At 48.2% G+C, this 27882-nt stretch overlaps 1 long non-coding RNA gene across 1 annotated transcript in view; it reads right to left on the bottom strand.

Annotated features, from left to right (window-relative positions):
- The window catches only part of LOC140456961 (uncharacterized), an 88045-nt gene that overhangs the window by 29764 nt on the left and 30399 nt on the right, over positions 1–27882 (bottom strand). The window contains exon 4 of the long non-coding RNA XR_011953282.1: positions 22612–22768. This is a non-coding gene — a long non-coding RNA (uncharacterized lncRNA). The remainder of the gene's footprint in view (positions 1–22611; positions 22769–27882) is intronic.

Genomic DNA, 27882 nt, shown 5'->3' with positions numbered 1-27882 from the left:
TGTTTGATATAAACCAACCCCAGAGTCAGTGACACCAATCTCTTCCTGTCTGATATAATCCAGCCCCACACACACTGACACCAATCTCCCACTGTCTGATAAAAACCAACGAGGTAAAAACAAGGACAGCAGATGCTGGAAACCAGAGTCGAGATTATAGTGCTGCTGGAAAAGCACAGGTAGCGTTGATATAAACAACCTCCACAGTCCCTGACACCAATCTCCCCCTGTCTGAAACAAACCAGCCCCACAAACACTGACACCAATCTCCCCCTGTCTGATATAAACCAGCCCCACAGTCACTGATGCCAATCTCCCCCTGTCTGATACAAACCAGACCCACAGTCACTGACACCAATCTCCCCGTCTGATATAAACCACCTCCACAATCACTGACACCAATTCTCCCCTGTCTGATATAAACCAGCCCCACAGTCACTGATGCCAATCTCCCCCTGTATGATATGAACCAGTCCCACAGTCCCTGACACCAATCTCCCCCTGTCTGATATAAACTAGGCCCACAGTCCCTGACACCAATCTCCCCCTGTCTGATATAAACAAGCCCCAAAGTCACTGACACCAATCTCCCCCTGTCTGATATAAACCAGCCCCACAGTCACTGACACCAATCTCACCCTGTCTGATATCAACAAGGCCCCCAGTCCCTGACACCAGTCTCCCCCTGCCGGATATAAACCAGCCCCACAGTCACTGACACCAATCTCACCCTGTCTGATATCAACAAGGCCCCCAGTCCCTGACACCAGTCTCCCCGTGTCTGATATAAACCAGACCCACAGTCACTGACCCAAATCTCCCCTTTTCTGATATAAACCAACCCCAGAGTCAGTGACACCAATCTCTTCCTGTCTGATATAATCCAGCCCCACACACAATGACACCAATCTCTGCCGGTCTGATATAAACCAACTAGGTAAAAACAAGGACTGCAGATGCTGGAAACCAGAGTCTAGATTATAGTGCTACTGGAAAAGCACAGGTAGCGTTGATATAAACTAACTCCACAGTCACTGATGCCAATCTCCCCCTGTCTGATATAAACCAGCCCCACTGTCACTGACACCAATGTCCCCCCTGTCTGATGTAAACCAGTCCCACAGTCACTAACACCAATCTCACCCTGTCTGATATAAAGCAGACCCACAAACCCTGACATCAATCTCCCCCTGTCTGATATAAACCAGACCCACAGTCACTGACAACAATCTCCTCCTGACTGATAAAAACCAGACCCACAGTCACTGACACCAATGTGCCCTGTTTGATATAAACCAGACCCACAGTCACTGACACCAATCTACCCCTGTCTGATATAAACCACCTCCACAATCACTGACACCAATTATCCCCTTCCGATATAATCCAGACCCTAGTGACTGACCGCAATCTCCCCTTGTCTGATATAAACCAACCCCAGAGTCAGAGACACCAATCTCTTCCTGTCTGATATAATCCAGCTCCACACACACTGACACCAATCTCTGCCTGTCTGATATAAACCAACTAGGTAAAAACAAGGACTGCAGATGCTGGAAACCAAAGTTTAGATTATAGTGCTGCTGGGAAAGCACAGGTCGCGTTGATAGAAACTAACTTCACAGTCACTGATGCCAGTCTCCCCCTGTCTGATATAAACCAGACCCACAGTCACTGACACCAATCTCCCTCTGTCTGATATAAACCACCTCCACTGTCACTGATTCCAATCTCGCCATGTCTAATATTAACCAGACCCACAGTCACTGACACCAATCTCACCCTCTCTGATATAAACCACCTCCACTATCACTGATACCAATCTCGCACTGTCTAATATAAACAAGCCCCACAGACAATGACACCAATCTCCCCCTGTCTGATATGAACCAGTCCCACAGTCCCTGACACCAATCTCCCCCTGTCTGACATAAACCAGGACCACAGTCACTGACACCAATCTCCCCCAGTCTGATATAAACCACCTCCACTGTCACAGATACCAATCTCCCCCTGTCTAATATAAACTAGCCCCACAGACACTGACACCAATCTCCCCCTGTCTGATATGAACCAGTCCCACAGTCCCTGAGACCAATCTCTTCCTGTCTGATATCAACCAGCCCCACAGTCACTGACACCAATCTCTGCCGGTCTGATATAAACCAACTAGGTAAAAGCAATGACTGCAGATGCTGGAAACCAGAGTCTAGATTAGAGTGCGCTGGAAAAGCACAGGTAGCGTTGATATAAACTAACTCCACAGTCACTGATGCCAGTCTCCTCCTGTCTGATGTAAGTCAGTGACTGTGGGTCTCGTTTATATTAGACAGGGGGAGATTGGTATCAGTGACTGTGCAGCTGGTTTATATCGGTCAGGGGGAGATTGGTGTCAGGGACTGTGGGCCTGGTTTATATCAGATAGGGGGAGATTGGTATCAGTGACTGTGCGGCTGGTTTATGTCAGACAGGAGGAGATTGGCGTCAGTGACTGTGGGGCTGGTTCATATCAGACAGGGGGATATTGGTGTCAGGGACTGTGGGCCTGGTTTATGTCAGACAGGGGGAGATTGGCGTCAGTGACTGTGGGTCTGGTTTATATCAGACAGGGGGAGATTGGTGTCAGTGTCTGTGGGTCTTGTTTATGTCAGACAGGGGGAGATTGGCATCAGTGACTTTGGGGCTGGTTTATATCAGACAGGGGGAGATTGATGTCAGTGGCTGTGGGTCTGGTTCATATCAGACAGGGGGAGATTTGTGTCAGTGACTGTGGGGCTGGTTTCTGTCAGACAGGAGGAGATTGGTGTCACGGTCTGTGGGCCTGGTTGATGTCAGACAGAGGGAGATTGGCATCAGTGACTGTCGGGCTGGTATATATCAGACAGGAGGAGATTGGTGTCACGGACGGTGGGCCTGGTTTATATCAGACAGGGAGAGATTGGCATCAGTGACTGTGGGGCTGGTTCATATCAGACAGGGGGAGATTGGTGTCAGTGTCTGTGGGGCTGGTTTATATCAGACAGGGGGAGATTGGTATAAGTGACTGTGGAGCTGGTTTATATCAGACAGGGAGAGTTTGGTGTCAGGGACTGTGGGCCTGGTTTATGTCAGACAAGGGGAAGATTGGCATCAGTGACTGTGTGGCTGGGTTATATCAGACAGGGGGAGATTGGTGTCAGGGTCTGTGGGGCTGGTTTATGTCAGACAGGGGGAAATTGGTGTCAGGGACTGTGAGGCTGGTTTATGTTAGACATGATGAATTTGGTGTCAGGGACTGTGGGACTGGTTCATATCAGACAGGGGAGATAGGTGTCAGTGTCTGTGGGGCTGGTTTACATTACACGGGGGAGATTGGTGTCAGGGACTGTGGGCCTGGTTTATGTCAGACAGGAGGATATTGGTGTCAGGGTCTGTGGGGCTGGTTTATGTCAGACAGGGGGAGATTGGTGTCAGTGACTGTGGGGCTGGTTTGTATCAGACAGGGGGAGATTGGTGTCAGTGACTGTGGGGCTGGTTTATATCAGACTGGGGAGATTGTTGTCAGTGACTGTGGGTCTGGTTTATATCGGACAGGGGGAGATTGGTTTCAGGGTCTGTTGGTCTGGTTTATGTCAGACGGGGAGATTGTCATCAGTGACTGTGGGGCTGGTTTATATTTGACAGGGGGAGATTGGTGTCAGGGACTGTGGGCATGGTTTATATAAGACAGGGGGAGATTGGCATCAGTGACTGTGGGGCTGGTTCATATCAGACAGGGGGAGATTGGTGTCAGTGTCTGTGGGGTCGGTTTATATCAGACAGGGGGAGATTGCTGTCAGTGACTGTGTGTCTAGTTTATATCACGCAGGAGGAGATTGGTGTCACGGACTGTGGGCCTCGTTTATGTCAGACACGGGGAGATTGGCATCAGTGATTGTCGGTCTGGTTTATATCAGACAGGAGGAGATTGGTGTCAGGGACTGTGGGGTTGGTTTACATCAGACAAGGTGAGATTGGTGTCAGTGACTGTAGGACTGGGTTTATATCAGACAGGGGGAGATTGGTGTCAGTGACTGTGGGGCTGGTTTGTATCAGACAGGGGGAGATTGGTGTCAGTGACTGTGGGGCTGGTTTATGTCAGACATGTGGAGTTTGGTGTCAGGGACTGTGGGACTGGTTCATATCAGACTGGGGGAGATAGGTGTCAGTGTCTGTGGGGCTAGTTTATATTAGGAGGGGGAGATTGGTGTCAGGGACTTTGGGGCTGGTTAATATCAGACAGGGGGAGATTGGTGTCAGGGACTGTGGGCCTGGTTTATGTCAGAGAGAGGGAGATTGGCATCAGCGACTCTGGGGCTGGTTTATATCAGACAGGAGGATATTGGTGTCAGGGTCTGTGGGGCTGGTATATGTCAGACAGGAGGATATTGGTGTCAGTGACTGTTGGACTGGGTTTAGATCAGACAGGGGGAGATTGGTGTCAGTGACTGTGGGGCTGGTTTGTATCAGACAGGGGGAGATTGGTGTCAGTGACTGTGGGGCTGGTTTTTTCAGACAGAGGGAGATTGGTGTCAGTGACTGTGGGGCTGGTTCATATCAGACAGGGGAGATTGGTATCAGTGACTGTGGAGCTGGTTTATATCAGACAGGGGGAGATTGGTATCAGTGACTGTGGAGCTGGTTTATATCAGACAGGGTGAGTTTGTTGTCAGGGACAGTGGGCCTTGTTTATGTCAGACAAGGGGAAGATTTGCATCAGTGACTGTGCGGCTGGGTTATATCAGACAGGGGGAGATTGGTGTCAGGGTCTGTGGGTCTGGTTTATATCGGACAGGGGGAGATTGGTTTCAGAGTCTGTTGGTCTGGTTTGTGTCAGACGGGGAGATTGTCATCAGTGACTGTGGGGCTGGTTTATATCTGACAGGGGGAGATTGGTGTCAGGGACTGTGGGCATGGTTTATATAAGACAGGGGGAGATTGGCATCAGTGACTGTGGGGCTGGTTCATATCAGACAGGGGGAGATTGCTGTCAGTGACTGTGTGTCTAGTTTATATCACGCAGGGGGAGATTGGTGTCACGGACTGTGGGCCTCGTTTATGTCAGACACGGGGAGATTGGCATCAGTGATTGTCGGTCTGGTTTATATCAGACAGGAGGAGATTGGTGTCAGGGACTGTGGGGTTGGTTTACATCAGACAAGGTGAGATTGGTGTCAGTGACTGTAGGACTGGGTTTATATCAGACAGGGGGAGATTGGTGTCAGTGACTGTGGGGCTGGTTTGTATCAGACAGGGGGAGATTGGTGTCAGTGACTGTGGGGCTGGTTTATGTCAGACATGTGGAGTTTGGTGTCAGGGACTGTGGGACTGGTTCATATCAGACTGGGGGAGATAGGTGTCAGTGTCTGTGGGCCTAGTTTATATTAGGAGGGGGAGATTGGTGTCAGGGACTTTGGGGCTGATTAATATCAGACAGGGGGAGATTGGTGTCAGGGACTGTGGGCCTGGTTTATGTCAGACAGGGGGAGATTGGTGTCAGTGACTGTGGGGCTGGTTTGTATCAGACAGGGGGAGATTGGTGTCAGTGACTGTGGGGCTGGTTTTTTCAGACAGAGCGAGATTGGTGTCAGTGACTGTGGGGCTGGTTCATATCAGACAGGGGAGTTTGGTATCAGTGGCTGTGGAGCTGGTTTATATCAGACAGGGGGAGATTGGTATCATTGACTGTGGAGCTGGTTTATATCAGACAGGGAGAGTTTGGTGTCAGGGACAGTGGGCCTTGTTTATGTCAGACAAGGGGAAGATTGGCATCAGTGACTGTGCGGCTGGGTTATATCAGACAGGGGGAGATTGGTGTCAGGGTCTGTGGGGTTGGTTTATGTCAGACAGGGGGAGATTGGTGTCACGGACTGTGGGCCTCGTTTATGTCAGACACGGGGTGATTGGCATCAGTGACTGTCGGTCTGGTTTATATCAGACAGGAGGACATTGGTGTCAGGGACTGTGGGGTTGGTGTACATCAGACAAGGTGAGATTGGTGTCAGTGACTGTGGGTCTTGTTTATATCAGACAGGGGGAGATTGGCATCAGTGAATTTGGGGCTGGTTTATATCAGACAGGGGGAGATTGATGTCAGTGGCTGTGGGTCTGGTTCATATCAGACAGGGGGAGATTTGTGTCAGTGACTGTGGGGCTGGTTTCTGTCAGACAGGAGGAGATTGGTGTCACGGTCTGTGGGCCTGGTTTATGTCAGACAGAGGGAGATTGGCATCAGTGACTGTCGGTCTGGTATTTATCAGACAGGAGGAGATTGGTGTCACGGACGGTGGGCCTGGTTTATATCAGACAGGGAGAGATTGGCATCAGTGACTGTGGGGCTGGTTCATATCAGACAGGGGGAGATTGGTGTCAGTGTCTGTGGGGCTGGTTTATATCAGACAGGGGGAGATTGGTATAAGTGACTGTGGAGCGGGTTTATATCAGACAGGGAGAGTTTGGTGTCAGGGACTGTGGGCCTGGTTTATGTCAGACAAGGGGAAGATTGACATCAGTGACTGTGTGGCTGGGTTATATCAGACAGGGGGAGATTGGTGTCAGGGTCTGTGGGGCTGGTTTATGTCAGTCAGGGGGAGATTGGTGTCAGGGACTGTGGGGCTGGTTTATGTTAGACATGTGGAATTTGGTGTCAGGGACTGTGGGACTGGTTCATATCAGACAGGGGAGATAGGTGTCAGTGTCTGTGGGGCTGGTTTACATTACACGGGGGAGATTGGTGGCAGGGACTTTGGGGCTGGTTAATATCAGACAGGAGGATATTGGTGTCAGGGTCTGTGGGGCTGGTTTATGTCAGACAGGGGGAGATTGGTGTCAGTGACTGTGGGGCTGGTTTGTATCAGACAGGGGGAGATTGGTGTCAGTGACTGTGGGGCTGGTTTATATCAGACTGGGGAGATTGTTGTCAGTGACTGTGGGTCTGGTTTATATCGGACAGGGGGAGATTGGTTTCAGGGTCTGTTGGTCTGGTTTATGTCAGACGGGGAGATTGTCATCAGTGACTGTCGGGCTGGTTTATATCTGACAGGGGGAGATTGGTGTCAGGGACTGTGGGCATGGTTTATATAAGACAGGGGGCGATTGGCATCAGTGACTGTGGGGCTGGTTCATATCAGACAGGGGGAGATTGGTGTCAGTGTCTGTGGGGCCGGTTTATATCAGACAGGGGGAGATTGCTGTCAGTGACTGTGTGTCTAGTTTATATCACGCAGGGGGAGATTGGTGTCACGGACTGTGGGCCTCGTTTATGTCAGACACGGGGAGATTGGCATCAGTGATTGTCGGTCTGGTTTATATCAGACAGGAGGAGATTGGTGTCAGGGACTGTGGGGTTGGTTTACATCAGACAAGGTTAGATTGGTGTAAGTGACTGTGGGTCTGCTTTATATTAGACAGGGCGAGTTGGGTGTCAGTGTCTGTGGGTTTGGTTTATATCAGACGCGGGGAGATTGGTGTCAGGGACTGTGGGGCTGGTTTATGTCAGACAAGGGGAAGATTGGCATCAGTGACTGTGGAGCTGGTTTATATCAGACAGGGGAGATTGCTGTCAGGGACTTTGGGTCTGGTTTATGTCAGACAGGGGGAGATTGGTGTCAGGGACTGTGGGCATGGTTTATGTCAGACTGGGGGAGATTGGCATCAGTGACTCTGGGGCTGGTTTATATCAGACAGGGGGAGATTGGTGTCAGGTTCTGTCAGGCTGGTTTATGTCAGACAGGTGGAGATTGGTGTCAGTGACTGTGGGGCTGGTTTATATCAAACAGGGAGAGATTGGCATCAGTGATTGTCGTTCTGGTTTATATCAGACAGGAGGAGATTGGTGTCAGGGACTGTGGGGTTGGTTTACATCAGACAAAGTGGGATTGGTGTCAGTGACTGTAGGACTGGGTTAATATCAGACAGGGGGAGATTGGTGTCAGTGACTGTGGGGCTAGTTTGAATCAGACAGGGAGAGATTGGTGTCAGTGACTGTGGGGCTGGTTTATGTCAGACATGTGGAGTTTGGTGTCAGGGACTGTGGGACTGGATCATATCAGACAGGGGGAGATAGGTGTCAGTGTCTGTGGGGCTGGTTTAAATTAGACAGGGGGAGAATGGTGTAAGGGACTTTGGGGCTGGTTAATATCAGACAGGGGGAGATTGGTGTCAGGGACTGTGGGCCTGGTTTATGTCAGACAGGGGGAGATTGGCATCAGCGACTCTGGGGCTGGTTTATATCAGACAGGAGGATATTGGTGTCAGGGTCTGTGGGGCTGGTTTATGTCAGACAGGGGGAGATTGGTGTCAGTGACTGTAGGACTGGGTTTATTTCAGACAGGGGGAGATTGGTGTCAGTGACGGTGGAGCTGGTTTGTTTCAGACAGGGTGAGATTGGTGTCAGTGACTGTGGGGCTGGTTTTTTCAGACAGAGGGAGATTGTTGTCAGTGACTGTGGGGCTGGTTTATAGTAAACAAGGGGAGATTGGTGTCAGTGACTGTGAGTCTGGTTTATATCGGACAGGAGGAGATTGGTTTCAGGGTCTGTTGGTCTGGTTTATGTCAGACGGGGAGATTGTCATCAGTGACTGTGGGAATGGTTTATATCTGACAGGGGCAGATTGGTGTCAGGGACTGTGGGCCTGGTTTATATAACACAGGGGGAGATTGGCATCAGTGACTGTGACGCTGGATCATATCAGACAGGGGGAGATTGGTGTCAGTGTCTGTGGGCCCGGTTTTTATCAGACAGGGGGAGATTGGTGTCAGTGACTGTGGGTCTGGTTTATACCGGACAGGGGGAGATTGGTTTCAGGGTCTGTTGGTCTGGTTTATGTCAGACAAGGGGAAGATTAGCATCAGTGACTGTGCGGCTGGTTTATATCAGACTGGGGGAGATTAGTGTTAGGGTCTGTGGGGCTGGTTTATGTCAGACAGGGGGAGATTGGTGTCAGGGACTGTGGGGCTGGTTTATATCAGACAGGGGGAGATTGGTATCAGTGACTGTGGGTCTAGTTTATATCACACAGGGGGAGATTGCTGTCACGGACTGTGGGCCTCGTTTATGTCAGACACGGGGAGATTGGCATCAGTGACTGTCGGTCTGGTTTATATCAGACAGGGGGAGATTGGTGTCAGTGACTGTGGGGTTGGTTTACATCAGACAAGGTTAGATTGGTGTCAGTGACTGTGGGTCTGCTTTATGTTAGACAGGGCGAGTTGGGTGTCAGTGTCTGTGGGGCTGGTTTATACCAGACAGGGGGAGATTGGTGTCAGGGACTGTGGGGCTGGTTTATATCAGACTGGGGAGATTGTTGTCAGTGACTGTGGGTCTGGTGTATATCGGACAGGGGGAGATTGGTTTCAGGGTCTGTTGGTCTGGTTTATGTCAGACGGGGAGATTGTCATCAGTGACTGACGGGCTGGTTTATATTAGACAGGGGGAGATTGGTGTCAGGGACTGTGGGCATGGTTTATATAAGACAGGGGGAGATTGGCATCAGTGACTGTGGGGCTGGTTCATATCAGACAGGGGGAGATTGGTGTCAGTGTCTGTGGGGCCGGTTTATATCAGACAGGGGGAGATTGCTGTCAGTGACTGTGTGTCTAGTTTATATCACGCAGGGGGAGATTGGTGTCACGGACTGTGGGCCTCGTTTATGTCAGACACGGGGAGATTGGCATCAGTGATTGTCGGTCTGGTTTATATCAGACAGGAGGAGATTGGTGTCAGGGACTGTGGGGTTGGTTTACATCAGACAAGGTGAGATTGGTGTCAGTGACTGTAGGACTGGGTTTATATCAGACAGGGGGAGATTGGTGTCAGTGACTGTGGGGCTGGTTTGTATCAGACAGGGGGAGATTGGTGTCAGTGACTGTGGGGCTGGTTTATGTCAGACATGTGGAGTTTGGTGTCAGGGACTGTGGGACTGGTTCATATCAGACTGGGGGAGATAGGTGTCAGTGTCTGTGGGGCTAGTTTATATTAGGAGGGGGAGATTGGTGTCAGGGACTTTGGGGCTGGTTAATATCAGACAGGGGGAGATTGGTGTCAGGGACTGTGGGCCTGGTTTATGTCAGACAGAGGGAGATTGGCATCAGCGACTCTGGGGCTGGTTTATGTCAGACAGGAGGATATTGGTGTCAGGGTCTGTGGGGCTGGTATATGTCAGACAGGGGGAGATTGGTGTCAGTGACTGTGGGGCTGGTTTGTATCAGACAGGGGGAGATTGGTGTCAGTGACTGTGGGGCTGGTTTTTTCAGACAGAGGGAGATTGGTGTCAGTGACTGTGGGGCTCGTTTATATTAAACAAGGGGAGATTGTTGTCAGTGACTGTGGGTCTGGTTTATATCGGGCAGAGGGTGATTGGTTTCAGGGTCTGTTGGTCTGGTTTATTATCAGATGGGGAGATTGTCATCAGTGACTGTGGGGCTGGTTTATATCTGACAGGCGGAGATTGGTGTCAGGGCCTGTGGGCCTGGTTTATATAACACAGGGGGAGATTGGCATCAGTGACTGTGGGGCTGGTTCATATCAGACAGGGGGAGATTGGTGTCAGTGTGTGTGGGCCTGGTTTTTATCAGACAGGGGGAGATTGGTGTCAGAGACTGTGGGGCTGGTTTTTATCCGACAGGTGGAGATTGGCATCAGTGATTGTGGGGCTGGTTCATATCAGACAGGAGGAGATTGGTGTCAGTGTCTGTTGGTCTGGTTTATATCAGACAGGGGGCGACTGGTATCAGTGACTGTGGAGCTGGTTTATATCACACAGGGGGAGATTGGTGTCACGGACTGTGGGCCTCGTTTATGTCAGACACGGGGAGATTGGCATCAGTGACTGTCGGTCTGGTTTATATCAGACAGGAGGAGATTGGTGTCAGGTACTGTGGGGTTGGTTTACATCAGACAAGGTTAGATTGGTGTAAGTGACTGTGGGTCTGCTTTATATTAGACAGGGCGAGTTGGGTGTCAGTGTCTGTGGGTTTGGTTTATGTCAGACGCGGGGAGATTGGTGTCAGGGATTGTGGGGCTGGTTTATGTCAGACAAGGGGAAGATTGGCATCAGTGACTGTGCGGCTGGGTTATATCAGACAGGGGGAGATTGGTGTCAGGGTCTGTGGGGCTGGTTTATGTCAGACAGGGGGAGATTGGTGTCACGGACTGTGGGCCTCGTTTATGTCAGACACGGGGAGATTGGCATCAGTGACTGTCGGTCTGGTTTATATCAGACAGGAGGAGATTGGTGTCACGGACTGTGGGGTTGGTTTACATCAGACAAGGTGAGATTGGTGTCAGTGACTGTGGGTCTTGTTTATGTCAGACAAGGGGAGATTGGCATCAGTGACTGTGGGGCTGGTTTATATCAGACGGGGGGAGATTGCAGTAGGTGACTGTGGGTCTGGTTTATATCAGACAGGGGGAGATTGGCATCAGTGACTTTAGGGCTGGTTTATATCAGACAGGGGGAGATTGATGTCAGTGGCTGTGGGTCTGGTTCATATCAGACGGGGGGAGATTTGTGTAAGTGACTGTGGGGCTGGTTTCTGTCAGACAGGAGGAGATTGGTGTCACGGTCTGTGGGCCTGGTTTATGTCAGACAGAGGGAGATTGGCATCAGTGACTGTGGGGCTGGTTCATATCAGACAGGGGGAGATTGGTGTCAGTGTCTGTGGGCCTGGTTTTTATCAGACGGGGGAGATTGGTGTCAGTGACTGTGGGGCTGGTTTATATCAGACAGGGGGAGATTGGTATAAGTGACTTTGGAGCTGGTTTATATCAGACAGGGAGAGTTTGGTGTCAGGGACTGTGGGCCTGGTTTATGTCAGACAAAGGGAAGATTGGCATCAGTGACTGTGTGGCTGGGTTATGACAGACAGGGGGAGATTGGTGTCAGGGTCTGTGGGGCTGGTTTATGTCAGACAGGGGGAGATTGGTGTCAGGGACTGTGGGGCTGGTTTATGTTAGACATGTGGAGTTTGGTGTCAGGGACTGTGGGACTGGTTCATATCAGACAGGGGGAGATAGGTGTCAGTGTCTGTGGGGCTGGTTTACATTAGACAGGGGGAGATTGGTGTCAGGGACTTTGGGGCTGGTTAAAATCAGACAGGAGGATATTGGTGTCAGGGTCTGTGGGGCTGGTTTATGTCAGACAGGGGGAGATTGGTGTCAGTGACTGCAGGACTGGGTTTATATCAGACAGGGGGAGATTGGTGTCAGTGACTGTGGGGCTGGTTTTTCAGACAGAGGGAGATTGGTGTCAGTGACTGTGGGGCTGGTTTATATCAGACAGGGGGAGATTGTTGTCAGTGACTGTGGGTCTGGTTTATATCGGACAGGGGGAGATTGGTTTCAGGGTCTGTTGATCTGGTTTATGTCAGACGGGGAGATTGTCATCAGTGACTGTGGGGCTGGTTTATATCTGACAGGGGGAGATTGGTGTCAGGGACTGTGGGCCTGGTTTATATAAGACAGGGGGAGATTGGCATCAGTGACTGTGGGGCTGGTTCATATCAGACAGGGGGAGATTGATGTCAGTGGCTGTGGGTCTGGTTCATATCAGACAGGGGGAGATTTGTGTAAGTGACTGTGGGGCTGGTTTCTGTCAGACAGGAGGAGATTGGTGTCACGGTCTGTGGGCCTGGTTTATGTCAGACAGAGGGAGAATGGCATCAGTGACTGTGGGGCTGGTTCATATCAGACAGGGGGAGATTGGTGTCAGTGTCTGTGGGCCTGGTTTTTATCAGACGGGGGAGATTGGTGTCAGTGACTGTGGGGCTGGTTTATATCAGACAGGGGGAGATTGGTATAAGTGACTGTGGAGCTGGTTTATATCAGACAGGGAGAGTTTGGTGTCAGGGACTGTGGGCCTGGTTTATGTCAGACAGGAGGAGATTGGTGTCACGGTCTGTGGGCCTGGTTTATGTCAGACAGAGGGAGAATGGCATCAGTGACTGTGGGGCTGGTTCATATCAGACAGGGGGAGATTGGTGTCAGTGTCTGTGGGCCTGGTTTTTATCAGACGGGGGAGATTGGTGTCAGTGACTGTGGGGCTGGTTTATATCAGACAGGGGGAGATTGGTATAAGTGACTGTGGAGCTGGTTTATATCAGACAGGGAGAGTTTGGTGTCAGGGACTGTGGGCCTGGTTTATGTCAGACAAAGGGAAGATTGGCATCAGTGACTGTGTGGCTGGGTTATGACAGACAGGGGGAGATTGGTGTCAGGGTCTGTGGGGCTGGTTTATGTCAGACAGGGGGAGATTGGTGTCAGGGACTGTGGGGCTGGTTTATGTTAGACATGTGGAGTTTGGTGTCAGGGACTGTGGGACTGGTTCATATCAGACAGGGGGAGATAGGTGTCAGTGTCTGTGGGGCTGGTTTACATTAGACAGGGGGAGATTGGTGTCAGGGACTTTGGGGCTGGTTAAAATCAGACAGGAGGATATTGGTGTCAGGGTCTGTGGGGCTGGTTTATGTCAGACAGGGGGAGATTGGTGTCAGTGACTGCAGGACTGGGTTTATATCAGACAGGGGGAGATTGGTGTCAGTGACTGTGGGGCTGGTTTTTCAGACAGAGGGAGATTGGTGTCAGTGACTGTGGGGCTGGTTTATATCAGACAGGGGGAGATTGTTGTCAGTGACTGTGGGTCTGGTTTATATCGGACAGGGGGAGATTGGTTTCAGGGTCTGTTGATCTGGTTTATGTCAGACGGGGAGATTGTCATCAGTGACTGTGGGGCTGGTTTATATCTGACAGGGGGAGATTGGTGTCAGGGACTGTGGGCCTGGTTTATATAAGACAGGGGGAGATTGGCATCAGTGACTGTGGGGCTGGTTCATATCAGACAGGGGTAATTGGTGTCAGTGTCTGTGGGCCTGGTTTTTATCAGACAGGCGGAGATTGGTGTCAGTGACTGTGGGGCTGGTGTTTATCAGACAGGTGGAGATTGGCATCAGTGACTGTGGGGCTGGTTCATATCAGACAGGAGGAGATTGGTGTTAGTGTCTGTTGGTCTGGTTAATATCAGACAGGGGGCGATTGGTATCAGTGACTGTGGAGCTGGTTTATATCAGTCAGGGAGAGTTAGGTGTCAGGGACTGTGGGCCTGGTTTATGTCAGACAAGGGGAAGATTAGCATCAGTGACTGTGCGGCTGGTTTATATCAGACTGGGGGAGATTTTTGTCAGGGTCTGTGGAGCTGGTTTATGTCAGACAGGGGGAGATTGGTGTCAGTGACTGTGGGGCCGGTTTATATCAGACAGGGGGAGATTGCTGTCAGTGACTGTGGGTCTAGTTTATATCACGCAGGGGGAGATTGGTGTCACGGACTGTGGGCCTCGTTTATGTCAGACACGGGGAGATTGGCATCAGCGACTGTCGGTCTGGTTTATATCAGACAGGAGAAGATTGGTGTCAGGGACTGTGGGGTTGGTTTACATCAGACAAGGTTAGATTGGTGTCAGTGACTGTGGGTCTGCTTTATATTAGACAGGGCGAGTTGGGTGTCAGTGTCTGTGGGTTTGGTTTATATCAGACGCGGGGAGATTGGTGTCAGGGACTGTGGGGCTGGTTTATACCAGACAGGGGGAGATTGGTGTCAGGGACTGTGGGGCTGGTTTATGTCAGACAAGGGGAAGATTGGCATCAGTGACTGTGGGACTGGTTTATATCAGACAGGGGGAGATTGCTGTCAGGGACTTTGGGTCTGGTTTATGTCAGACAGGTGGAGATTGGTGTCAGGGACTGTGGGCCTGGTTTATGTCAGACTGGGGGAGATTGGCATCAGTGAATCTGGGGCTGGTTTATATCAGACAGGGGGAGATTGGTGTCAGGGTCTGTCGGGCTGGTTTATGTCAGACAGGTGGAGATTGGTGTCAGTGAGTGTGGGGCTGGTTTATGTCAAACAGGGGGAGATTGGCATCAGTGATTGTCGGTCTGGTTTATATCAGACTGGTGAGACTGGTGTCAGGGACTGTGGGGTTGGTTTACATCAGACAAGGTGAGATTGGTGTCAGTGACTGTAGGACTGGGTTTATATCAGACAGGGGGAGATTGGTGTCAGTGACTGTGGGGCTGGTTTGTATCAGACAGGGGGAGATTGGTGTCAGTGACTGTGGGGCTGGTTTATGTCAGACATGTGGAGTTTGGTGTCAGGGACTGTGGGACTGGTTCATATCAGACTGGGGGAGATTGGCATCAGCGACTCTGGGGCTGGTTTATATCAGACAGGAGGATGTTGGTGTCAGGGTCTGTGGGGCTGGTTTATGTCAGATAGGGGGAGATTGTTGTCAGTGACTGTGGGGCTGGTTTATATTAAACAAGGGGAGATTGGTGTCAGTGACTGTGGGTCTGGTTTATATCGGACAGGGGGAGATTGGTTTCAGGGTCTGTTGGTCTGGTTTATTATCAGACGGGGAGATTGGCATCAGTGACTGTCGGTCTGGTTTATATCAGACAGGAGGAGATTGGTGTCAGGGACTGTGGGGTTGGTTTACATCAGACAAGGTTAGATTGGTGTAAGTGACTGTGGGTCTGCTTTATATTAGACAGGGCGAGTTGGGTGTCAGTGTCTGTGGGTTTGGTTTATATCAGACGCGGGGAGATTGGTGTCAGGGACTGTGGGGCTGGTTTATGTCAGACAAGGGGAAGATTGGCATCAGTGACTGTGGAGCTGGTTTATATCAGACAGGGGAGATTGCTGTCAGGGACTTTGGGTCTGGTTTATGTCAGACAGGGGGAGATTGGTGTCAGGGACTGTGGGCATGGTTTATGTCAGACTGGGGGAGATTGGCATCAGCGACTCTGGGGCTGGTTTATATCAGACAGGAGGATATTGGTGTCAGGGTCTGTGGGGCTGGTTTATGTCAGACAGGGGGAGATTGGTGTCAGTGTCTGTGGGGCTGGTTTAAATTAGACAGGAGGAGAATGGTGTCAGGGACTTTGGGGCTGGTTAATATCAGACAGGGGGAGATTGGTGTCAGGGACTGTGGGCCTGGTTTATGTCAGACAGGGGGAAATTGGCATCAGCGACTCTGGGGCTGGTTTATATCAGACAGGAGGATATTGGTGTCAGGGTCTGTGGGGCTGGTTTATGTCAGACAGGGGGAGATTGGTGTCAGTGACTGTAGGACTGGGTTTATTTCAGACAGGGGGAGATTGGTGTCAGTGACTGTGGGGCTGGTTTTTTCAGACAGAGGGAGATTGTTGTCAGTGACTGTGGGGTTGGTTTACATCAGACAAGGTTAGATTGGTGTCAGTGACTGTGGGTCTGCTTTATGTTAGACAGGGCGAGTTGGGTGTCAGTGTCTGTGGGGCTGGTTTATACCAGACAGGGGGAGATTGGTGTCAGGGACTGTGGGGCTGGTTTATGTCAGACAAGGGGAAGATTGGCATCAGTGACTGTGGGACTGGTTTATATCAGACAGGGGGAGATTGCTGTCAGGGACTTTGGGTCTGGTTTATGGCAGACAGGAGGAGATTGGTGTCAGGGACTGTGGGCCTGGTTTATGTCAGACTGGGGGAGATTGGCATCAGTGAATCTGGGGCTGGTTTATATCAGACAGGGGGAGATTGGTGTCAGGGTCTGTCGGGCTGGTTTATGTCAGACAGGTGGAGATTGGTGTCAGTGAGTGTGGGGCTGGTTTATGTCAAACAGGGGGAGGTTGGCATCAGTGATTGTCGGTCTGGTTTATATCAGACAGGAGGAGATTGGTGTCAGGGACTTTGGGGTTGGTTTACATCAGACAAGGTGAGATTGGTGTCAGTGACAGTGGAAGTGATTTATATCAGACAGGGGGAGATTGGTGTCAGTGACTGTGGTGCTGGTTTATGTCAGACAGAGGAAGATCGGTGTCAGGGACTGTAAGTCTTATTTATATCAGACAAGGTGAGATGGTATCAGTGTCTGTGGGTCTGGATTATATCAGACAGAAGGAGATTGGTGTCAGTGACTGTGGTGCTGGATTATATCAGACAGGACGAGATTGGTGTCAATGATTTTCAGTGTGACTTATATCAGACACGGGGGAGATTGCGGTCAGTGTCTGTGGGGCTGCTTTATATCAGACGCGGGAGATTGGTGTCAGTGACTGTGCGGCTGGTTTGTTTCAGACAGGTGGTGATTGGTGTGAGGGACTGTGGGGCTGGTTATGTCCGATAGTGCGAGATTGGTGTCAGGGACTATGGTGCTGGTTTATATCAGACAGGAGGAGATTGGTGTCAGGGACTGTGGGTCTGGGTTATATCAGACAGGATGAGATTGGTGTCAGGGACTGTGTGTCTGGATTATATCAGACAGGGAGAATTGGTGTCAGGCACTGTGGGACTGGCTTATTTCAGACATGGGGAGATTTTTGTCAGTGACTGTGGGCTGGTTTATATCAGACAGGGGAGATTGGAGTCAGGGACTGTGGGGCTGGTTTATATCAGACATGGGGAGGTTTTTGTCAGTGACTGTGGGCTGGTTTATATCAGACAGAGGGGAGATTGGTGTCAGTGACTGTGGGGCTGGTTTATATCAGACAGAGGGGAGATTGGTGTCAGTGACTGTGGGTCTGGTTTATATCAGAAAGGGGAGATTGGTGTCAGTGTCTGTGGGTCTGGTTTATATCAGACAGGGGGAGATTGGTGTCAGTGACTGTGGGGCTGGTTTATATCAGAAAGGGGAGATTGGTGTCAGTGACTGTGGAGTTGGTTTATTTCAGACAGAACGAGATTGGTGTGACTGACTGTGCGGCTGGTTTATATCAGACAGGAGGAGATTGCGGTCAGTGTCTGTGGGGCTGGTTTGTATCGGACAAGGGGAGATTGGTGTCAGTGACTGTGGTGCTGGTTTATATCAGACAGGGTGGGGAATAGCGTCAGTGACTGTGGAGTTAGTTTATATCAACGCTGACAGTGCTTTTCCAGCACCACTCTAAACTTGAGTCTGGTTTCCAGTATCTGCAGTCCTTGTTTTTTCCTAGTTAATTTATATCAGACAGGCAGAGATTGGTGTCAGTGTCTGTGGGGCTGGTTTTATATCAGAAATGGGGAGATTGGTGTCAGTGACCGTGGAGTTGGTTTATATCAGACGGGAGAGATTGGTTTCCGTGAGTGTGGGGCTGGATTACATCAGACAGGGGGAGATTTGTGTCAGTGACTGTGGGGCTGGTATATATCAGTCAGGCAGAGATTGATGTCAGTTACTGTGGGTCTGGTTTATTTCAGACAGGAGATGATTGATGTCAGTTACTGTGGGTCTGGTTTATATCAGACAGGAGATGATTGGTGTCAGTGACTGTGGGGCTGGTTTATATCAGACAGGGAGAGATTGGTGTCAGGAACTGTGGGGCTGGTTTATATCAGACAGGGGGAGATTGGTGTCAGGGACTGTCGGTGTGGTTTATATCAGACAGGGGGAGATTTGTGTCAGGGACTGTGGGTCTGGTTTATATCAGACTGGGGGAGATTGGTGTATGGAACTGTGGAGCTAGTTTCTTTCAGACAGGCAGAGACTGGTGTCAATGAGTGTGGGGTTGGTATTTATCAGTCATGCGGAGATTGGTGTCAGTGACTGTCAGTGTGGTTTATATCAGACATGGGGGAGATTGCGGTCAGTGTCTGTGGGGCTGGTTTATATTAGACGAGGGAGATTGGTGTCAGTGACTATGGGGCTGGTTTGTATCAGACAGGAGGAAATTGGTGTCAGGGACTGTGGGACTGGTTTATATCAGACAGGGGGAGATTGGTGTCAGTGACTGTGGAGCTGGTTTATATCAGAAAGGGGAGATTGGTGTCAGTGACTGTGGAGCTGGTTTATATCAGAAAGGGGAGATTGGTGTCAGTGACTGTGGTAAAAACAATGACTGCAGCTGCTGGAATCCAGATTCTGGATTATTGGTGCTGGAAGTGCACAGCAGTTCAGGCAGACTGAGAAATATTGCAATTGATTCCACCAACCAAATGTTCGAGATGTTTGCGAATAACTGGGACCCAAAAACACTTTCCTGAGATACTCTACGAACCTTCATCTCCAATAAAAGGATCCTTTTTATCCCACTTTTCCGGTCCAAGGGCTCCTTTGCTGTAGCTTGTACACTCTGACCTGCTTTTTTTTCCTGATTTTCTCCCTCACTTTTCTCTCTGTAACTTAGTGGCCTCAAACTGGACCGAGGGTTTGGACCTCAAGCTGAATCCAGTGCGTAGGAGAGTGAGTCCTTACTTCTCCGAGGCAAGCACAGGACGTGGAATTGGCAACTGCTACATCAGCAATGTCAACGTGGATGAGATAGGGCCCAGCAGCAAACGGTGATGTCTGAGGATTGGAGATTCGTTGCAGATTGGATCCTGCACTGGTGATGATGAAGCGGAGAGTGGAAGGCCATTGTGGTAACATCGATGAGGTGGGTCTAGCAGTAAGAGACATGTCTCTGACATTGGAATGGTCTGGCACAGGGGGCGATGAGCCGGTGATGGAGGAGTATCTGCCCAGTGGCAAAGATGATCCCTGAGGATCAGCATCTTCAATGTTGCTGAGGTCTGGTGTAGATGGTGATGTAGCTGTCATGGAGGGATTGGGTTCCAGCGGTGGTGCATGGTGAGGAGCAGGCTCACAACCTATCAACTCTCTTCAAGCTGTATCCTCTGTTTATTCCCTTTTCTTCAATTATTCAAAGTGGTACAACTTTGTGGCAACACGTGAAAGCTTCTCGCTGTATTTTGTTGTAATTATCCTGTAAAATACACCTGCTCATAAAATCAAAATTGGAAAAAGTTTTACTCACTCTTTCCTGCCAGCTGTCCCTTTATGAAACCATGTCCAAATATTCGCCACAATCCCATAAGATTTGATTTTGCACACTGGGCTTGGGACTTCAGCAAAAATCTTTCTGAAAATTCCCCTCGTAATCTTACCCTTCCCAATCACGTCTCCCTCAGCCTTCTCTGCTCCAAAGTAAACAACCCAAGCTTACCAAGCCTCTCTCCATAGCTGATATGCTCCATCCCAGGGAACATCCTGGGGAATCTCCTCTGCACCCCATCCACTGCAATCACATCCTTCCTGTAATAAGGTTCCCAGAACTACACAAAGTATTCCATCTTGGCCTAAAGATAGAGTTGTATAGCTCTGACAATGTATATGTTGGTGAATGAAGGCTGTGCCGACGGTTCCCTCCGCCTTCTTATCTAACCTATTAACGTCAGTCAAAAAGTGTGTTGCTGGAAAAGCACAGCAGATCAGCCAGCATCCGAGAAGTGGTAAAGTCGATGTTTCGAGAAGTAGCTCTTCATCAGAAATGTGACAATTATTCCTTAATAAAAGGCTTATGCTCGAAACGTCGACTCTCCTGTTCCTTGGATTCTGCCTGACTGACTGCTTTTCGAGAACTACACTTCGTGATTCTGATGTCAAACATCTGCAGTCCTCACTTTTTCCCTAACTTGTTAACCTGTGCAGTCACAGTCAGGGATCTGTGGAGAAACACCCTCTGAGATTCCCAGTGTGCTGCCTTTCAATGCATAACCCTATTTTTGGTTCCTTCTTCCAAAGTACATCACCTCATATTTATGAAGGTTACTTTCCATCTGACCATTCCATCTGTATCTTCCTTTCACATAAGGCCTTCCTTTACACTACCAACCACTTGGCCAATCTTTGTGTCAAACACAAACTTGATTATCACACTCCTCCACTCTACACCCCCCACCCCCGCCACCACGCCCACCCCCACCCCCACCGCCGGAAATTCACATCTAGATCAGTTATGAATGGCACAAATAATAAGGGACAGAACACTGATTCCAATGGTACACCAGCAGACACTGGTGTCCAGTTGCGCAAACAGCCTTTTGCCACCACCCTCTGTCTCTTGCCACTAAGACAATGTTTGATGTAGCATACAAAGTTACCCTTGATATCATGAATATTTTTAAAAATCAGTTTCCCATACGGGGCTTTGTCAATGGCCTTGTTGAAAAACCATATAAACAACATGCTCGAAACTATACAATAAATTTCATTCGGAGTGGCTTCCCCTGATGACGTCATGCTGACTATCCCTGATCAAGCCTTGCCTCTCTAAATGAAGATCAATTTTCTCCTTTCCTATTTTCTCCAAGACTTGGCCTAACACTGATCAACTACTGACTGGTCTATAATTCTCCGGTCTATTTCTACCACCCTTCCGATAAAATGGGACCAAATTAGTTGTCCTCCAGTCATCAGACATCTCCAACTTCCCTGTGGCCAGATTCGACTTAAACATTTGCGTCAGGGCCCTTTGTCCGTTGTCTCCAACAGCAGCCTGTGATACAACTCACCCAGAACTGGCAATCATTCCAATTTTATACCAACCAAAGCATCCAATCCCTGTTCACATCTTATATCAATCTGTTCAAGAGCTTCCCAATACTTCTTCTTGAATTCTGTTCCTGCATCCTTCTTCTCCCAAGTAAAATAGATGTGGAGCTGTCATGTAACAATCGATCAATTTTCCAGCTTCACACACAGAGTGCCCCCTTGGTCTCTAATAGGCCCTAATTGTTCCTGGTTATTCTGTTCTGTTTAATGTACGTGGAGAACATCTTGGGATTCTCCATAACCTTGCCTGGCTGTATATCTCCATGCCCTGTGTCAGAAAGTGTGAACTTTCTAAGCTTCACTGCAATATCCTTTCATTTCGTCAATCACTGGAGAATAAAAACTGAGTTTCTCCATCAGTTAATCTTACCTCTTATAAGATAGACACGAAAGTAACTGTATCGTTTGCCTGTAATTTCCTAAATTCCAAGAAATTATCTTGTGTGGATATTCACCATTTCACACGCGTCTTTGCCGTCACTTTCCCATCAAGTATCGAGAGAAGCGTTTGGTCATCCTTATGTTTCTTGTAGTTGGCATTCTTGTTCTTTTTGATTTTCTTATTAGTTCATTGGTCCTCCTTTGCTTTGTCCCAGATATTTCTGAATCCATTGCTTACCACAATATTTGGCATTTTTCTGAGATGCTTCCTTTGATTTGATGCAATCTTTCACTTATTTTGTTAACTATTGGCAAGTCACCTTATCCTTTTGCTGTTTGCCCTGTGGTGAATATGTATATATTGTACATGTTAAGTGTTTATTTAAACAACAACCATTGCCTGTCTGCCAGTAAATCTTTTTCATGTACTTCTCCAATTCACTGAAGCTAATTTGCCCCTCATACATTCATCACTTGCAAGACTCAGGTTTATAACCGCAATTTCAAAAAAATATATTCAGACGTCATACAAAATTCAATACATTATGATTAATATTCCAAGCACCTCATTTACAGCAGTATTTTCATTTCGCTCTTCTGATCACATACTGTCAATTCCAAAGCTGCCTGACCTCTACCTCAGTGCTCAACATACTCTTAAATGAAGCCATCTCAAACATGGTCATGAAATCCATTTTTCCCAGCATTAGCATTCACATAGGTTAACACAGTTTAGATGCAGCTTGAAGCTGGTCATTATCACTGTAGTACTCACAAACCTACGTATATATTTCCCTGTTTTATAACACAGCCAACTTCTGTATTGCTTCTTTCACTTTGAGATATAACTTCCATCAATGTTCGCTAAGCACCACCTTACCAGGTTCTTTGGAATCTGAGAGTTGTGGCCTCTGGGGAGATAAATGGTAATTCATCTGAGACATTTGTGTGGCTTTTGTGGACGTTGAAGTAATCTCGTCACGTTATTCGTTCTTCTCAAGTGTCGTTGTCCTTTTTTCACTAGATCTCCCGTTATGCTGATGGAGAAGAGAAGGAGAATGGTCTATCAGCAATGTTGTGCATTTCCCCCAGACAGATGACACTGCTCTAAACTGGGTGGGAACCTTACAACAGGCTGTTAAAGTGTTGTTGCTGCTGTACAGTACCTAGTGAGATCGCATCTGGAGTCTGGTGTACACATTTAGTCTCCTCACTGAAGAAAGGATATTATTACATTGGAAGCAGCTCAGAGATGGTTCCCTCAACTAATTGCTTCAACGAAGATGTTAACTTGTAAGGAAAGGATGATCAGGTTGATCCAATACCCATTGGAGTTTATGAGAATGAAAGATGATCATATTTTTACATAGAGCACTGGAAGGAGTCAGCAACAGAAGACAATTACACAGCCAAATAGGGGAATCCATTCCACGTCTCCGGCCTGTTACACAGGAACAGCAGAAGGATATTCAAACCTTCAAACCGATTACACCAGAACAGAATGAGACTATTTATTCCCTGTAGCCTGTTATACAGTTACAGGAGGAGACCAATCAGCTCCTCGATACTTGAACACTAGACCCAGAGTCGGCTGTGCTCCTGTATCCTGTTACACAGCAATAGGACCAGTCCATTCAGCCTCCTCAGGTCTGTAACACAGGAACTGGAAGATACTGGAAGAGGTCATTCAGCATGAGAATTAGAGAAGGGGATAAAATTATTTGAGACATGTTATGGAAAGGAAGAGGTCATTCACACATGTATCTGTTATATGGGAACACGAGAAGACCAACCACTCCCTTGATCCCTTTTCAGGGATGCAGGAGGTAATTGTTCAGTATAAACCTGTTGTGAAGGAGTATGAAGAGACACTTCAGCTCGTCCTGTATCCTGTTACACAGCAACAGGAAGATTTCGTAAGACCTCAAGCTCCTGACATATCATCAGGAGGAGGAGAAACAGGTCTTGAAAATGTAAATCAGGATGTTCCGTCTACATTGAGACTATAATGTAGGAACATGATGGGGATATTCAGCCCATTGAGTGTGTAAACCAGGAACAGAATTATTCCATTCAGACACTCATGCCCCTTGCACAGCGATTGGAGCAGATCTTTTTAAATCTTTGTGCCTGTTATACAGGAACACGGGAAAGGGAACGTAGAGGTTATACAACGGGTAGGAATTAGGATAATCATCATCAGTAATGAATAAAATTAGTGAGCAAACTGTTGGGAATTAAGGGAAATTGTGAGAATCCATTATTAATTAATTAACAACAGGGGATTTGCAACGTCAAAATGGAATACATCAGAATCAGCATTGTCTTTTAAAGAATTTATTTGTTCGAGTTCTTTAAATATGTGACAAGCAAAGTAGACAATAGGGATCCTGTTGGCATAAAGTATCTGGAATTTGAGAAAGCATTGATTAAAGCGCTGCACAAAAGATTAAGCTGCAAAATAAAGGGACATCGGTTATTCGCTTGGATAGAGGGCTAGTGAGCCAATAAAATATAGAGAGATGGAATAGTTGTTTCGTTTAATGGTTGGCACCTTTGGGGATTCTATAGAGTTCAGACCATATGGCCCGACTATTTCCAATCGATTGTATTACTTGGATGAGGCCAGAGAAAACACGACAGCCACATTTTCAGCTGATACTAAAACAGGTAGCAAAGTAGGCGGATGCAATGATGATGTAGAAAATTTACAAATGGAAATGAGCAGTTTAGATGAAAGGGCTAACATCTTGCAGGTAAAATTTAATGTGGAACATTATGGGATTATCCATTTCGATCAGAGGAATCGAACTTGTTATGGAAATGGAAAGCAACTTCAGAGTGTTTATGTGCAGAGGGACCAGGGTGTACTTGAGCATATCACACAAGTCTCACATGCAGGTACAGCAGGGAATGAGAAAGGCAAGTGCAATTTCAGCACTTATTCCAAACCGAATCGAATATAAAGGAATGGAAGAATTGCTGCAGCTCTGCAAGGTATTAGTGAGACTTTAAGTGCTGAACCTTGTACACTTCTAGCGCTTTGACTGCAGAAGGATGTAGTTACAATGAAGGCAGTTCAGAACAAATTCATTAGACTGATTTCAGAGATGAATTTGTCTTTTGAAGAGCATTTGAGCAGTTCAGGCCGATACACTCTGGGTTTAGAAGAAGGAGAGGAGACCTCATTGAGGTTTGGTGTATGTTAAAGGTGATTGACAATGTCGGTATGGAGTGGATATTTCCTCATGTGGTGCAAACTAGAACAAGAGATCATAGATTTAGGATTAGGCAGAGCAGATTTAAAACAGGGGTGAGAAGACCTTACTTCTCTCGAAGAGTTGTGAATCTGTGAAATCACTGTCTCGGAGTGCAGTGAGTACTGGGACATTGAGTAAATTATGGGATAGGGAGAACGACAAGAAAGTGGGACTGAGGCCACGTTGACATCAACCATGATTGTATTAAATGGCAGAGCAGGCTCGGGGGACTGGATTGCTGACTGATGCTCCTCGTTCTTATTCAGTCCTTCAACTGTGCTGCACCGGAATGGGGAGGACTGGTTATCAAACAGGAATCAGGCACTCCGGATAAATCTGTTTCAATCAGTTTGACAGAGCGTAGTGAGTGGATAGGGAAAAACAATGACTGCAGTTGCTGGAAACCAGATTCTGGATTAGTGGTGCTGGAAGAGCACAGCAGTTCAGGCAGCATCCGAGGAGCAGTAAAATCAACGTTTCAGGCAAAAGCCATTCAGGAGCGAGTGGAGACAAACCGTGACCAGCACTGAGTCCTCAGCTCTTTACAATCTATATCTATGATCAGGAGGAGTTGAACAGATGTACTGCTACTACGTTTGGTGATGACACTAAGTTGGCAAGACATTAAGTTAGCAAGAGAATGTGGAGAGTCTGAAAATTGATATAGACAGGTAAAGTCAATGAATAGTAGTTTACCAGGTGGAATATAACTGAACATACAACCTGCAATCTGTTTCAGGAAGTTTGTAAGGCAGTATTATCCTGTAATGGAGAGGAATTACAGGGCTAAGTGAAACAGCCTGTTCTGGAGGTTTCACTCTGGCCCGTTCAGGCATGGGATGTGTTGAACCATCTGATATTCACAGTGGCACCTATGCTGTCAGTGCAAACGGGATATTTTGATGCAGTTGGTTGGTGGTTGAAAGTGGCGAGGAGGAGCGTGTTTTGAGCAGTGTACAATGGGCCTGCATCTGAGATTCCATCCTTTCTTTCCAAATGGACATCCGAGGACTATGGGAATGGCTGTTTCTGAATGACGAGGCTGTGGCTGCGTCCAGGACAGTGGGTATTCGCTAACATGATGTACAGTGCATGGGCACAATGCAACATTAATGAGGTGAGAATTCCTTCAGTTCCTCTAGCTCTCCTCATTGACATGGGGACCCCACAGAGCTATGTACACCATCGGGAATCCCACTATACTGGGAAAACAAGGATACACCCTGCTGAGGAGAAAAATTCACCTCATCCACCACATATATCCTACATCACCGAACAGTGACATTGATGCTGAGATACTGGGAGATGGTGGATATGTCACTCATTTCTGCCTGGAACGTTCCGGATCATAGAAGCGGAATGAAGCAGGGACCCGAACAGCCACTGGCAGCACTGTCTCCCCCTGGTGTGAAGATGTAGGTCGTGTTGAAAGAGGTAACGCCGCTCTGTAACCAGCTCCTTGTTCTGTAAGTTCCCCTCACACACTGCTCCTGGGTTAAGTGTCCCTTGGGAAGCTGGTCTTGGAAAACCCCGAGTGGACACAGCAGATCCCTTTCGCCCACACACTCACTCTGTGATTTCAGAGCTTCCCCCTCTGCAGCCTCTACTCCATTTATTTGTGGTCCCTGTTACCCACCCAGATGCTGTAACTGCAGTACGACCATAAGACATAGGAGAGGAAGTAAGGCCATTCGGCCCATCGAGTCCATTCCGCCATTCAATCATGGCTGATGGGCATTTCAACTCCACTTACCCGCATTCTCCCTGCAACCCTTAATTCCTTGTGACATCAATAATTTATCAATTTCTGCCTTGAAGACATTTAGCGTCCTGGCCTCCAATGCACTTTGCGGCAATGAATTCCACAGGCCCACCACTCTCTGGCGGAAGAAATTCTCCGCATTTCTGTTCTGAATTTACCCCCTCTAATTCTACGGCTGTGTCCACGGGCCCTAGTCTCCTCGCCTAATGGAAACAATTTCCTCGCGTCCAACCTTTCCAAGCCATGTATTATCTTGTAAGTTTCTGTTAGATCTCCCCTTAATCTTCTAAACTCCAATGAATACAATCCTAGGATCCTCATCCGTTCCTCGTGTGCTCCATCCAGATTTGGATCACAAAATACTCAGGCATCTCTGAATGCCTGAGGCAGCTCACAGCACGTCCTCGAGCATACTATCCCCAGCACCTCTGCTAACGTTTCAATAACAGGACACAAACAGAAACCCCTCAACTGGAAATGTTATAGACCAGATCAGACCCCCTCATCATATTTTCCTTTTTTAAAACATAGATGTGAATTGGATGCTCCAGGTGTGTTGTGACTGGTCAACCCTCTCAACATTAAGCAGAATGCAATCAATTCAAACGGTCTAGTTAAAACACAATCAAAGAGAAGAACAATTGGGGATAGCTTCTCTACTGGAAAATTTGTGCAAACAATAGGTACATCACCTTCTATTCATTAACTGTCCTAATACAGGAACACCCCATAAACATGCCTCTTGACGAAAAGGTAAATTCATACACAAATCTTACGTGCAGTTCTCCAATCCAGGAGGAAGAAACTTCAAGAGAGTTTTCAAGGAGAAGAGCAGATTGGGATCATGCATTGAAACTTCCAACCCTTCTGGGATCATCAGCAGCTTCTAAACGCTGCCGCTAGAAACAAAACGAGATGACCTGCTCTGGGAGAGCTGACCACTGCCTTTCCATTGTTAACACCGTTTTAATAAAACCTAAAGGCCTCCTCAGTTATTTACTTCTGCTATTTCCAGGCGCCAATTTGGCATCTCTGTCCTTAAGACCTCTCTTCAAAAAGAAACCCACGAGAAAATAACCTTTTTAAAGTGACAGTATAGTCATAACTCCCCCTTTGAAAGAAAAATGAA

Source organism: Chiloscyllium punctatum, chromosome 31, assembly GCF_047496795.1.
Source record: "Chiloscyllium punctatum isolate Juve2018m chromosome 31, sChiPun1.3, whole genome shotgun sequence".
Lineage (NCBI taxonomy): Eukaryota > Metazoa > Chordata > Chondrichthyes > Orectolobiformes > Hemiscylliidae > Chiloscyllium > Chiloscyllium punctatum.
The sequence above is the reverse complement of the archived record's forward strand: the minus strand, read 5'-3'. Positions and strand labels throughout refer to the sequence as shown.